General features: G+C 35.6%; 1 pseudogene; it reads right to left on the bottom strand.

Annotated features, from left to right (window-relative positions):
• Positions 1-15,446, bottom strand: part of LOC102026795 — a 91,555-nt pseudogene that overhangs the window by 1,837 nt on the left and 74,272 nt on the right.

Raw genomic sequence — 15,446 nt, 5'->3', positions numbered from 1 at the left:
CTCCCTCTCTCCCTCTCTCCCTCTCTCCCTCTCTCCCTCTCTCTCTCTTTGTGCTTCGTCACTGCCAGGAGTTGCGCAGCTTTCCTCCACATGTTCTTCCGCCATGTTTTTGGTTTTTTTTTCCTGGTATCGGGAATCGAACTCACTACCTCACGCTTGCCAGGCAGACACTGTGCCTCTGAGCTAAATCCCCAGTCCCTCCGCCATGGTTTTGCTACTTTGGATCCAGCCAACGTGGACTATACTCATTAGAATCTGTGAACCAAAATAAACCTCTTCTCCTTTCAGTTATAGGGGTTATTTTTCCCAGAGACTGGCATGTGACCAAGGACTTTCTTAATCATGCCCACTCCAAGCACCACAAGAGTAACACAGTGTGGTCCACAAAGTGAGTTTAAATGACATCTGAAGAACCCCAAGTTTAGAAAGACTCAATTATTTATTATGGGTTACAAGAAAACTTCCTCCAACTTCCTCTCCAGGAAGTCATTATTTTTGTGATAGTAGATAGTAATGAGTCTGTCCTTAGAAGGAAAAGCTAACTCTCTCTTCTGAGACTGTTTGCTGTTGCATCTCTAAAATAACAGTGTACAAACTTAGAAGGAAAAGCTAACTCTTTCTTTTGAGACTGTTTGCTATAGCATCTCTAAAATAACAGTGTACAGCAAAGGTGGTCAGTGCCTCTGCTCCCAAACACTCAAAAACAAGGTTGACTCATGGAAAATTGCATCCTGTCATTTAGCAATCACGTTTATTTCAAATTGCTATTTTCATACCTGAAATTATATTTCAGACAATTCAGGTTTGATCATCTAAGTATTTTCATGATGTATAGTTTTCATATCTGTAGAATACTAGTTCCAGGATCTCAAGTGGATACAAAAATCTATGTTTGCTCAAGTCTCTTCTATAAAATGGCACAGCATTTACATATACACTATGAATACCCTCCCATATACTTCATTTTTAATTTTTTTTATTTTAAAGATAAAAGGAGAAAAGCATAATAACCAATACACATATATTTACAAAATAACACAAAAACAATACAAGCAATAATGAAATTCAGACAAGGTGATAGGAAATTAACAATGGTTGTTGTACTACATATTGATATCTTCAAATTCGTTACTCAGGAAAACAGCTATAGACATGTAAGATCATCTCAAGATTATGCACAATAACACAATGCAAATGCTCTAAAGCAGTTGTTATATGTATTGCTCATAGAATGACAAGAAAAAAGTTTCCGCGTATTTAGTACTGGTACAATTTTTCCAAATATTTTTAAATTAAATTTATTGGTACATTTTACATATACATAATGATGACATTCACTGTGGAGCATTTGTACCTGTACATGATGTATTTTGGTTCCTCTTTTGTCCAATCATCTCTCCTCTCTTCAACCCCTCTTCTCCTCCCTATTTACAAAGATTTGTTTCCATTTTATTTTTTTTATCACTTTTTCCTTTTCCCTTCCTCTCCTCCCCACCTAGTTTGTCTTTCCTTTTGAACAGTTTCTCCCTATCTTACAAATGTCTGTTCTTTGTTGTTATGGTACAGATGCAGACTGTCACCCCAAAGACTCACATGTTCTGAGCTTGGGTTTTGGACAGTGATTTGACCATGGGGGTGCTATATTCATCATTAAATTAATCCATGAATCACTTGAAGGCTGAATGTGTTGTGAGGTGAGGTCTTGTTGGAAGAGGCAGGTCACAGTGGGCATGACTTGGAAGGACATATCTCGTTCCTCAGCTGCCCTCTTTACTTTCTGTTTCCCTGTCACCATGCTTTGAGCAGCTTTTTTCTGCTACCATGATTTTCCTGCCTTGGAGGCAGCCAACTGTGTGCTCAATCCTCTAAACATGAAGAACCAAAATAAACCTCTCCTTTAAATTTCAGGTGTTAGGTGCTTTTCTCCAGCAACAAGAGAGTAAAAAAGACATTTGTTAATTGAATTGGCAGATTCAGGATCCACCGATATGGATGGTCCATTGTGTACAGGCCTCTGCTGCTTTGGAAAATTTCTTTTGTCAGTTACATTTTACATGTTGGGTCCCTTATACTATCTAAATACTTGGATTGCTTTTTGGAAGGTCTTACAATTTTTCAGAAAGTACAATATGGTTAGTACATTATATTAGTGGCTCTACATGGGCCATTCACTTTCATTCCACTGATGAAGCTATACCATGGTTCCAAAGAATGATTTTTGAAATCCTTAGATAAGTTGCTGCTTTTAAAGGTTATTTTTATGAAATGTGGAGAAGACATAAACTTTGGAATATGGATGGAGACATTATTTTATTCATATAGGAACCTGTTTGTCTAGTGCACATTTCTTTTTTGGGGTACTGAGTATCAAACTCAGGACCTTGTGCTTGCCACGAGGGCCCTGTGCCACTGAGCTAAGTCCCCAGGCCCTCATGCACATTTTGACAGGTTCACTTTTCTTTTAGCAGGTTCACTTCTGCTAGATCAGACTTTTTCTTTGCAAAAGTAGTTTGATGGCTTGTTAAAGATTTCTAGTTTCCTGTGACCACATAGTAAACATTCATTTTATCTATTTGGAACAAAGAGAGGTATAATTTATGACTGTCTTTTGATTATTTTCATGTACTATTTTTTCTCTGTCTTTGTGTTTTGAAACAAGATCTTCTTCCTTTTGCCTGGATGTTTCTACCTTCTTTTACCTCCCTTTCAATTGCTAAAATTAATTTATCCTACTGATTTCAAATTTGTTAATTGAATTGGCAGATTCAGGATCCACCGATATGGAGGGTCCAGGTATCTTATAGTTCCTTTCCTAGATATTTTTACAGAACATCATGCTTACTTCTACAGTAGCACTTGTGACACTCTCATATACATTTCTTATTACTTGCCTGAATTTCTTATTGGTCTTTGCTCTGTTTTAGAACAGGTGTATAACCATTGCAGTTCTGTACTCAGAATAATTAGCACAGTGCCAGGCATAGAGTAGATAATAAATAACTTTCTATAGAATTAAATGCAAGTGAAATTATAAATATCAATTTAGATAATGTACACACACTTAAAGTTAGTTCAACTATTCTAATAGGAGTTTAGAAAGTGTTTCTTAATTGAAGTGGTTACACTGAATTCAGATAATCTATTTAACTAAACTAGGATAGTGGGTTGTATATAACTACAGTCTCATTTCAAGTCTTTTGTTGAGCCCAAACACTGTAACAGTTAAAATATTTTTAAATATTTTGCTTGGAAGTTATTTGTTGGCAAATAATTTATTTATAATTGTACAAGTAATTCCAAGCATTCTATATACTTGGAAATTCTTCTTAAGTGAGAATAACTAACACATAAAGTATTTTCCAAGTGTAGTAAATTTTTATGAGTATTAAATTTAAAAATTAATGGAATTGACTTAATTTATACTGCATTTTGTGGCTATGTACTTAAGCAAATAATGATAATGATTTGCAAGTTTTTCTTCTTATTTGGTTGCCTATAGTTTTCAAGTTAATGTTGCAGACAAATTTCTTGTGTCCCTTGAAAAAGCTTACAGTTTGGGCACTTTGCCTATAGTGATTTCTAAAGACAATGATCTACAGAAAACACACAGTAAATGTTCATGTCAGAAGATGAGAAGATGATGAAGAAACAGGTTTACGATTTTGAGTCATCGCATTTATGGCTAGAGAAAAAGTAATGTTTATTGTCCATATACATGTAATACTTTTGGAATTAGTTAACTATTTACTGTGAAAATCTGTATGTAGTTTACCAAGAAAATTGCCTTAATTTTTCTTTAATATTTTCCTCATTTTCTAAAGTGCTGAGTACTGTCTTTAAGTAGTGAGCTCAGCCATCCAGTCTGAGAATGCTATAATTGTGTTTAGTATTCAAATGTTCTAATATTGGCAATCCTCCCAAAGAATACAGTTCTTAATAAATGTGTGTTGAATGAAAAAATGAATAAATTTTACAGTGAGATTTTGCTAATCTTGTAATATGCTAACAACATAAAGTTGTGCAATTATTTTAAAGCTAAAAAGATACATGATGGCACAAGAAGATGCAAGTATAAAAGAACCTATGAGTGGATGCTAATAACGACAATTGGCATGTTATTTTAGGTTGACTTTGTTACTCTCTTTTGTAATAAATTGAGTAATATTCTCAGCAAAATTAATGAAAACATGGTAGATTCAAACAACTGGCAATTAATATCTTATAGTTTTATTTGTTTGAAAATCAAAGAGCTAAGTGGAAAGTATAGGGTTTTAAAAATCAATATTCTGAATAATATTATTACTTTAGTTTACAACAGAATTGTCATCTAACTTCTAAGTTCAAATGAAGTAATAACAGTAGTTTAGTGTAGATTCTAATACTAATATTGCAGGGGTTTGTAGTTTGAGGTTTAAAAGGGGAACAGTACAGGACATATAATTTATAGAATTATTTTATAATAGTCACCCAAAGAGTCATACACCAAAAGAGTGCAGGAAATCTGTCCACACGCTAAAGATCAAGGAATTAAATTGAGGGCCTAGGTCCCATGGTAATGTTCTGCATGAGTCCAGCTGAAGACCCAGAGCCCATCACAGTGTCCCTTATGAGTCCAACTGGAGGCCAAGAGCCCATGACAATGTCCCATGCAGGCCTGTTTTATGATCTGTGCTAGTAAGGCCAAAAGGTCAGTGGTGGAAGCTAGAAAGTCTGTGTCCATGGGATGAAGGATCTGTGCCAGCAAGTTGAGGGATCTGCACTGGAGCCAGGAAGCAATGCTCAAAATAAGAACCAGAGCTCCCCTGAAAATTACCACAGCCATTCTCAGCGACAATGAGGTCCTGAGATCCTTCAACAATGAGAACAGCCAAGTTCATGAAGAAAGCCAGCATGATATGCTCACCCAGAACAGCCCAAGAGAGCAGCAGCTCCCTAACAGCTTCCTACAGCCGCAGAGTTTCTTCCTTTCTAGTTCTGCCTCTCGTGCTTCTGGCAACAGTCCTCAGTTGGGCCTCCTACACCTGGCACCATGCTGATTCAGTTCAGCTGGGTGTTACAAGTTGATCACCAATTGTTAGTAAACCATGCAGGGTGTATTGCAACTGAAAGTATTGAGCTGTATATATTAAAATAGTCTGTGAAGAATGAAATATTAATATATGTAGTGATTTCTATCTATTACTCTGTATATTAAATGCTTATTTTCTGTAGGATAAGATAGAAAAATCAACTATATTTCTGTGAGAATTTGAGTAAAGTCTTCTGTAAAAATCTGTAAGTATACTTCTAAATTGAATCAGTTTTAAAGAGCTACATTAAGAAAGATTAATTCTTCTCCTAAATCCATTATCTTTATTTCCTTGTACAGCTGAAATCCCACCAGTTAGCTACTCATTTGAGTTCCCATAGTTAATTTTTAAGTGTAAAGGATTGTGAGAGGAATTAAAACTATTAGTCTTTCACACAATCCAACGGTTTATATCAATAACATTGTTTCTACTCAGAATTGCATTGTGCTACATGAAAGAACTGAACAGTTTGACTGGCTGTTAAATCTAATTTTCATGTTGGGGCGTGAGAAGTATGAGATAGAGCCAAAATAGGTGAGAAGTGTGAATGTATATTTGGGCATATATGTAGAAGGTGGTTTGGTACAATGTGAAGAAATCCTACCTGAAGAATGACTCGCTGGGTGCTAATGAGGAAGGATTTTATGTATATCTAAACTCTTCTGATAAATTTAATAAAAAAGAAGGAGTTGGAAGGATGACAATGAGAAAAACATTTTTTGAAATTTTATTCAGTGCTAATATCTTCTCTCATTATCCAGGGCAAAGTATGTGAATTGAAGATACTGTCATTTCTATGGTAGCTCAAATATAGTAAATATTAAATTGGTTTTTGTGGACTTTGTGACATATAGCTCAGACCACCCCCTTCTGCATATCAGAATAAAAGCAATTATGTCCCTAGCTGCCGGCAAGTTTAACCGGTTGACAGCTTTCAATTCAATACATTTTAAAGAACTGTGCTTGGCCAAAGACCATCTCACCCTAAATCAGAATCCCTCCCTAAAATCAACCCAGTCCTGACTCCCTCACAGATGTTTATCTTATTCCTAAATATACTTGCAGCAGCACCGTTATGTCTCAAAGTCTGTTTCTCAGTGTACTCAAGATGCAACACTTGGTGAGAACTGTACTTAAAACTGTATTGCTATTGGGAAGTGAATTTCAAGTTTCAAGCATCTTATTAAGTAGATGATAATTTGACTTGTATCCCATTTACTTGTACTTTGGTAAGACACAATTTTGAACCTTAGCTATATTGTAAATGTGCATAAAGCTTTCATGTGAACATGTCTGGTGGCTATGGTCAAATTGCATCTAATGTAAAGCTTAAGAAATTTATCCTTACTTGTTCCTAAGTATAAGTAGCTTCTTCCTTCTTCAGCTATAGATATTTATTTTTCTTTTGTTAGCTTCCCTTTCTTTGAGTCATTCCTTTTACATTATTCTAATGCATGTAATCCTAACAGCCATAATTACATTCATGGATCAGTATCACACTGAAGCACAATGTGAAATTCAGTATTTGTTGTCAGCAAATGAATTTTCTTTCCTTCCATGTTTCAGTTTTTTCCTACTCTTCCTCTTCATTCCTCTCCACTGTTTCTCACAAGAAATTAAAAAATCTTAACATGTGTTAAATCTTGTATTAAATATATATATGAGATAATGACAAAAGAGCGATAAAATAAATACATTTTTAAAAGAGACTGTAATTCAGTAGCCACATTTACTAATTAAGTGAAATTAAAACTTTGTACAATCAAAATGTATATTCTAATTCATTCACTATTTTTGTTCACAGTAAAAATTCTAGGATTAAAAGAAGAATGGATTTTAAGGACAGAGCTAATTCTCCTAGAGGTATCTATACTCTTCCAATTACTTCCATTTCTTATTTTTAAAAAGTGTAAGTTTCAATTTTGTCAAATAAAATAAGCAAATTGATTTAAATTCATATTGTACTGTTACTGTACATTCAAGTCATCACCCTGTGCATATTTTAAACAGAGCTGTACTACTCTGAGTAATTCAGCATGTGATAAGAATTAAGCCAATTTCTTTTTCACACCAAGTTCCTTAGGTTTTAATTGCTGTTGGGTTGCCTGAATTGACTACATGTAACAAGATGATAATTTACAGAAATATGACACGACCTAGTAAGTAAAGAACTCATCAGGTTTATTTGAGAACTTGGAACCATGGGATTCAACAGTCAGATTGGATTTTTTTTTTTTTTTTAGCAGAAACGTGATACCAGGACAATGTTGAGTGACATTATCTAAGTGAGAACGCTCACATTCTCAGGTGTAATGATGAGTATTGATGCTTAGGTTTCATGTCCTTAAGACTGGCACTGAAAAATAAACACTCAAATCTTTCTTTTTTTTTTTTTTTTTTTTTTTTTGGTTTTTCTCCGGTACCGGGAACCGAACTCACGACCTTGCGCTTGCCAGGCAGGCGCTTTTGCCGCTGAGCTAAATCCCCAGCCCCCAAATCTTTCATCTATAATACAGCACAAAGGTATAATTTCAAACTGAACTCTCAGTGCAATGTAGAAAAGAACAGATATGCTGCTATGGCATTAATTCAAATGAATGGTAGTTTTAAGCATGGCAGAGCAATATAAAGCTCGAATGTATGCATATTCAAATTATCCATCTGCACCAGCTACTTACACTTGAGGCATTCTGCATGCTTATTACCCAGGAACATTTTAATGAGGTGCTCACTCTCAGTACCTGAGTAAATTTGCTTCTCCCAAATGACTATTTGTGATGTGATTCTAAAACAAAAATAAGAGACAGCTGAATAGTTCATGGGTATATTTCAGAGAAAAATCTTCTGTGGACCACCTCAATGGGAGTAGTTCTATTTGTAGCAACATGTAAGCTTAATCCATGTGCCAATAGAAGGGAGACATTAATTCAAAATAAATAATATTAATAAGTTATAAAATACATCTTCAGAACATCATTTTTCTTGGATTGTTTATGTGAAAACATGTGAAATGATGGATGGCAAGATATAAAGTCATAAATAAAAAGAAACATGTAATGTATGTCTATTTAATAATCATTATTGAAAATAATATCAGAAAATATGCATACAATGTTTTAGAACAGCCAGAAATCTAATCAAACCATTTTGTATTTGATGAAACATTTTTATAATTAGAGTCAAGAATTTGAAAACCTTGTTTCATAGCCTACCAGGATAATCTCATCTCATCACAAAGTGAAATATCATATTAAGAAATGTGTGCTTAAAATCTGTAACAATTATCAACTCATATGCAGTGGAATATATATATATATATATGTATATATATGTATATATATATGAAGTGAAAGATTTTGGAACATAAGTATGGTTAATACAGTTGTACACTAAATTACAATATACAGACTTCTAAGGACACACATGATGTTGTCTATGAATACACATAATAACTAAGGATGTTTCCTTGAATTAAAGCTGCAATCATTATACACAGAGGGAGAGTTTCACTTCAGGATTGAAGAGTTACCCTACCACAGAGATTGGCTGAGAGATAGCTTTGGAGAGGGGGAGAGCTAAATAGGGATCTCCTGGAAGGCCTGGGATCAGGCCAGAAAGTTCATAGGGCTTGTACTCCAGGAGCTGTGGGAGTATTCATCACAGTGGCCAGTCCTGAAGGAGAAAGTAATTAGGTTAGTGATATTTTTGAGCTCTGGTACCGCTGCATACATCCAGCAGAATCTAGTGGTCTAAAGTACTGTAGGTAAATATAAGAGAGGTCTAATTATTTTCAATAAAATCATAGCCCTCTTAGTTCTAGCTAAGAAATGCTCATGATTGGTTCTTAGATTTTTGTCAATACACAAGTGACATTTGATGCCATCGAAGACACAGAATTTACCACCATAGACAAGGTAGCATAACAGTGAATGGAAACTGGTTTTCTCTCTATGCCAATATCTGGATTTCCTGTGAATGATAAACAATACAAATCAGAAAAACATACAACAAAGGAATATGGGAAAGCGAGGCAGTAGAAGACTCCCATGGTCTTGCACTTCTATTAAGGCAAACCAAGGGAACACAAATGGAGAAAAGAGGCTGCAGAATTATACTAAATTATTATAGAAAGGGGAAGTCACTAGAGGAATTCCAGGAGGAGATAAACCAAAAGTTTATGGAAATATCTATCAATCTACACAAAGTGGGTATAAGGAAAATAAGTAAAAACGTGGAAGCCACGACCAAACTGGTTGAAAATATGAATGACAAATTCGCCAAAGATTTATCATCCTCAAAAAGATATTAGAAAAATATCTAAAATAAAAGCCAATAGAATTCATAAATTTTAGAAATAACTAACATGGAGACAAAATGTCTGAATTTAGGAACAAAATAATAAATTATGAAGAAGTACTCAGAGAAGGAAAAAAAGAGAAAAGAAGAAGAACAAGAAAAGACTACCCAGTTACTACCAAAGCTGAACAACATCCTTGGACATATGGGGACTTTGACTCTACTATAACAGAGTGTGCATTCTTTTCTGCAGCACCCAATGCTTTTCCCCAAATGGAAAACATACTAGGCCAAATAGCCTCCTTCAATAAATATAAAATAATTACAATTACACCACATGTACAATCATACCACTGTGCAATGAAATTAGAAATCACTGACAAAACAAACTATGGAAAAAGTAGAAACATCTGGAAAAATAGTAACAAACTCCTAAATAACCATGGATCACAGAAGAAATTAAAATATTTTCTAGAAGTTAATGGAAATGCCTGTACAACTCACCAGAATCTCTGGGCACTGTGAAAACTGTCCTAAGTGGGAAATTTATTGCAATCAGTGCTTACATTAAGAACACAGAACAAGTTCAAATAAATTACCTTATGAGGAATCTTAAGAAACTTAAGACACAACAACAATCCAGTTCCAAAACAGCGTAAAGAAGAGAAATTTAACAAAAAATTACAGTAACAATCAATAAAAGTGAGAAAAAAAATGATCAACTAATGAAACAATGAAGAGCGGATTCTTCAAAAGAATAAACAAAATATAAACCCTTAGCCAAATTTCCCAAGAGAGAGAAAGAAATGACTCACATCAGTGCAATTAGAAATGAAAAAGGCAAAATCACAACAGACACCATCAAAATCTAGGAGATAGTAACTACTCTAAAAATATATTTTAATAAATTGAAAAACTTTGAAGAAATAGACAAATATCAAGACTCATGCAAATTACAAAAAAAGATAGAAAAGTATTGAACAACTCAATAACAAGCAATGAAATTGAGTTAGTAGTAAAAAATCTGCCAACTAAATAAAGCTCAGGGCATAATACATTCAGTTCGGAATTCTAAGAAAAAAATGTTGAAGGATGTTATGTCACTTATATTCATCATTCTCCTTAAAGAAATTGAAAGGAATGTTTCTCCAAATTCATGTATGGAAGCAAGCATCACTGTGATTCCAAAGCAGGATAAAGACACAACTAAAAAGAAAGGTACAGGCCAACCTTCTTAATTAATATAAATGCAAAATTCCTCTACATGATATTAGTGAATCAAATGTGGCTTATCTACAAAAATATCAACAAAAAGATCATACATCATGACTGAGTGGGTTTCATCCCAGAGATACAAGAATGGTTAAACAAATGCAAATCAATAAGTGTAACACAATACATAAGCAGAACCAAGTTCAAAAACCACATCATCTTATAACAGATGCATAAAAGGCTTTCAACCAAATCCAACACCCATTCATGATAAGAAATCTGAAAAATAGTTTTGGAAGGAACACAGCTGAATTTGATTAAAGATATGTATGACAAACCAACAGTGGACGTCATATTAAGTGGGGAAAAACTAAAAATATTCCTAAAATCTGGAAGAAGACAGGAATTCCCACTATCACTATTTCTATCTCACATTGCATTTGAAACATTAGCCAGAGAAATAAGGCAAGAAAAAGAAAAAGGGTACATATAGGAGAAGAAGAACTCAAATTATCATTATTTGCACATGACATGATACTTTATGTAGAAAACTCAATAATTCCATCCAAAACTGTTAAAATTGATAACTAATTTCAGCAATATAACAGGCAATAAAATCAGCACTCAAAAATCAATAGCATTTGTATACAATAATGAACTCAATGGGAAGGAAACTATCAAAACAGTATCATCCATGGTATTGTCGTGAAATATGAAACACCCAGGTATTAACCTAGGCAAGGAAGTGAAAGCCCTATTGAAAGAAATCTACAGTATCCTGGAAAAGGAGATTGATCAAGACATCAGAAAATGGAAAGGTGTCCCCTGCACTTTGATAGGCAGAATCAGATTTGTCAAAATGGCTATGCTCCCAAAATTGTTATACTGTTTCAGTGCAGTCCCAGTGAAAATTCCAATACCATACTTCACAGACCTATGGAAAACAATCCTAAAAATTATGTGGAACCTGAAGAAACTCAGAACAGCAAGATCAGTCTTGAGTAACAAGAGCAAAGCAGCAGGTATGAAGACATACTACAAAGCAATGGCAGTAAAAACGGCATGGAACTGTAATAAAAACAGACGTGAAGATCACTGGAAAAGAATAGAGGGTACAGAAGGATCCACAGATGCATTCAGCTATGTGATCTTTGATAAAAATGCTAAAGGCATATGTTGGATAAAAGATAGCCTATTCAACAAATGTTTATGGGAAACTGGATATATGTTTGCAGAAGACTGAAAATGGACTCATATCTCTCACCAAGTACAAAACTAAAATCAAAATGAATCAAAGATCTAAATGCTAAAACAGAGACTTTGAACATTTGGGAAGATAAGATAGGTAAAAATCTTGACGTCGTAGATATAGGATAGGATTTCCTTAACAGAACTGCACAAGCACAAGAAGTAACATCAAGAAATGGGATTACATTGTTCGAAAGTTTTCACCCAGAAAATGAATGAGTTATCAGAGTGATAAGATAACTTATAAAATGGAAAATAATTGCCTGTTATTCCTGAAACAGAGTACTTGTGTCTAGAATATATAAAACCTCAAAAAATTAGACCACCTAAAATGAAAATTCAGTCAAGATATGGGCAAATGAAATGAACAGCCGCTTCTCAGAGGAAGAAATACAACTATCCAACCACCGTTCAACATCACTGGCCTTTAGAGAATGCAACATAAAATAATTTGAGGATTTTGAATTATACCAGAATGATAATCATCCAGAAATTGAAAAATAACAAATACTTTGGTGAAAAAGGAACACTTCTACATTGTTAGTGAGACTGTTAACAAGGACGATTATTATAGAAATCATTACGGAAATTCTTCAAAGAACTAAAATTAGAAATTCCATGACCCAGCTATCCAACTGTCCCCCTTCCACAAAGGCATCCTCCTTCCACTTGGTGTCTTCCACAAAGAGCTAAAACATCCAACTAGAGTGATACATGGATAGCAACATTTATAGCAGTATAATTCATAGTACCTAAATCCTAGAAACAGCCTGTGTACCCATCAAAAATTATGAGGCAAAGAAAATGTGGTGAAGAGAGACAAATGGCTGAGTAGTGAGTCCCAGCACCTCAGAACCTCCAGGAGACAGTGCTTACAGTCTGGAATGCAATAGATTAGAGAGGAACTGAAGTGAGAGGATAAACCATGAGAGAACTAAATGATAGAGAAGAAAACAGGATTAAGTGATACCGAAGAGGTAGTCCATGCTGCAGAAAACAAACCATGGAACCACCAGCAGAGCCTGGCTAGTTGCCAGCCAGGAGACAAATGGAAAATAACTTCTCTGCTCACATACAACAGTACTGGGACCAAGAGAATATTATGCAGTCGGAGACAGCAGGAAGGACACAGGCCATTTCTTCCTTACCTGCCCTTCAGTCAACAGTAGCAGACTGACTGCAGTACAAGCATCTGAGGACATAGCTATGCTGAGCAGGAGCTGGTAGGAATGCCACTGTAGGTAGGGAAAGTCTGGGTATTTCAGCCTGGATCCTGGAACAGTCTCTTGGCTGTGACGCAGTACCAAGTTCCCAGAGAAGGTGAGGGAAGGACAGTCACAGGAGGCTGCCAGCAGTTGGAGAGCAGACGGAGGGAACCTTGCTGAAAGGCAGGGACTGGTGATTACAGACTCAACTCCTGTGGTCAGAGGCCAATCTCAACCTTAGTTACCCTGGATTAGAAGTTCACATCGGTGCTGTGTTCCCACTGCTAAGGTAGGCCCCAAACAAGGTTTTATGGTATGTTTTTTCTCACCTAGCCTGATAGATACCACTGAAGTGGATTAACCGTTTACTGCCGTAGTTTGAATTGATTGCACAGGAATAATGCAGACTCAGTGGACAATTTAATGCTAGTGAACTTGTCTGCCAGATCCACCAACACACCAGGAAGAGGGAAATCAAGAGTTCCTAACCCAAGAATTCAGACTGGAAAATACTCTTCAAGAATGACTGTAACCTGGCAGAAAGAGGTCTTGATTTTGAGTTAACTTCAGTTTTGCAGGGGAGGAATCAGAGAAGTAATTGAGGTGTGAGCACTCAGACTCTCTGCTAAAGAATGTATTTGTAAATTACATATGCACAGTCTCATCAGAATATCTAATCTGTGTTCCCATCACATATCATATTGGTTTAAGTTTTTGTGTGTTTCCTGAGTGATTTTAGTAACGTGTTGTTATGGTATATTCTTATTAGGTCGTTACCCTTGTACAGTTCTTTCATTGGTTCTGAGTTAAGAGATGTCTAGTTTCCCTCCCTAGTCTCAGATCCATATCTAGTTTCTTTACCTCAAACTCCCAAGACAGTACTATTACCATATTTCTTTATTCTTTTTCCAAACACATAAAATCCTCCTCCAAAGATTTTAAATTCTCCATACTTAGCCCACACACAGTCACCTATCATCACCAGTATTATTCTTTGATCTTCCCCATCATAAGGCTCTGGATCTTCCATATCTTACCTAGCTTACTATCCTCAGAATAAGCAAGTTTCAATAACCACACATATTTACTCAGTCACAAAGTAAACACTCTTCCCCTCATATCTCACACTTGCCCCTGCAAAATGTCCTCTGAAAACTCTGAGAACTAAACCTCAACTCAAGTAAAGGTACTCCAATAAAATCAGACCCACATCTGTCTTTTCTTCTCACCTACCATTAGTATTGCTTTCAATCTTCCACTTTAGTGTGCAACACTACTCATTCAAACACCTCATGATCTTCTCACCCCATGACAACTACTGCACTGCAGAGCAACCATACATAATAAACAGTCATAGTGTGCATAGCACATAGATAAAAGGGGGAAGTGTAAGGACTACCATATAGAAGTGTTGTAAGATTGAATCTGAGGATGCCATTATAAACACAAGCAACTGTTTGGCAAAACATATAGAAAGGGTTGAAATCAGTTAAAGCAAATAACAAAAGGAGTAAATACAAGCTCTGTACAAACAAAGTTGAAAATTATTTATGGAGAATCAGCATCCTACAAAAAAATCTCCATTAAGTTGCCAACACTCATCACTTCTCTAGTCTTCAAACTGCAATAACCCCCAAATATTGGAGAAGGAAAAAAAAGAAGCAAAATTTTTAAATTTTTAAATTATATTTTTAATGTTAAATTTTAAATTTTTAAAAGATCTATTGATCTACCTATGTATGGATGAATGGATGGATCAACTGACAGATAGGCAGATATAGGAGAATGGGGAAACAAGGAAATAGAAGATATCTGAACCCCTTCAACTCTAATAAGGGAGACGAAGGTGTCACAAAGGTAAAAGAAAACCCATACCAGGCAGCACATATCTGTGAAAAGTTCTTAGAAGGGGTGAAGAAAATACATGAGTTCAAAGAGTAAATTAACCAAAAGTGCATAGCAATCATCCTCAATATGACCACACTGAATTTCAGGGAAATAGGTAAAAGATAGGATAATCCAACCAAAAAGTAGAGAATGCGAATGGCAGAGTCAAGAAGGATATGGAATCCTTGAACGATGTCAGAAATACATACCTGAAATTAAAAAAAAAAAAACAACTGTATTCAATTCATATGTTGCAGACATGACCAACGTGAAGACAGAGTGTCTGATACTGAAGACAAAATAGTGAATTACAATAAAGAGCTCAAAGAATCCAAAAAGACAATAAGAGAACAAGAGAAGACTAGCCAGCAGTTATTAAATGACAAATAAGGCCCTCGGAGCCGGCCGAGCAGGCTCCCCCAGCCCCCCGCGCCTTGCGCCCAGGCAGCCAGTTCTCCGGGAGCGGCAGGGCTCCTGGGTCCGAGAGTGGGCCGGACTCATACCACCGCGATTCCCAGCCGAAAAGCGC

The sequence above is a fragment of the Chinchilla lanigera genome, unplaced genomic scaffold (genome assembly GCF_000276665.1).
Source record: "Chinchilla lanigera isolate Chin_1 unplaced genomic scaffold, ChiLan1.0 scaffold00133, whole genome shotgun sequence".
NCBI classification, from domain to species: Eukaryota; Metazoa; Chordata; class Mammalia; order Rodentia; family Chinchillidae; genus Chinchilla; species Chinchilla lanigera.
This window is presented reverse-complemented; position numbering and strand designations above follow the sequence as displayed.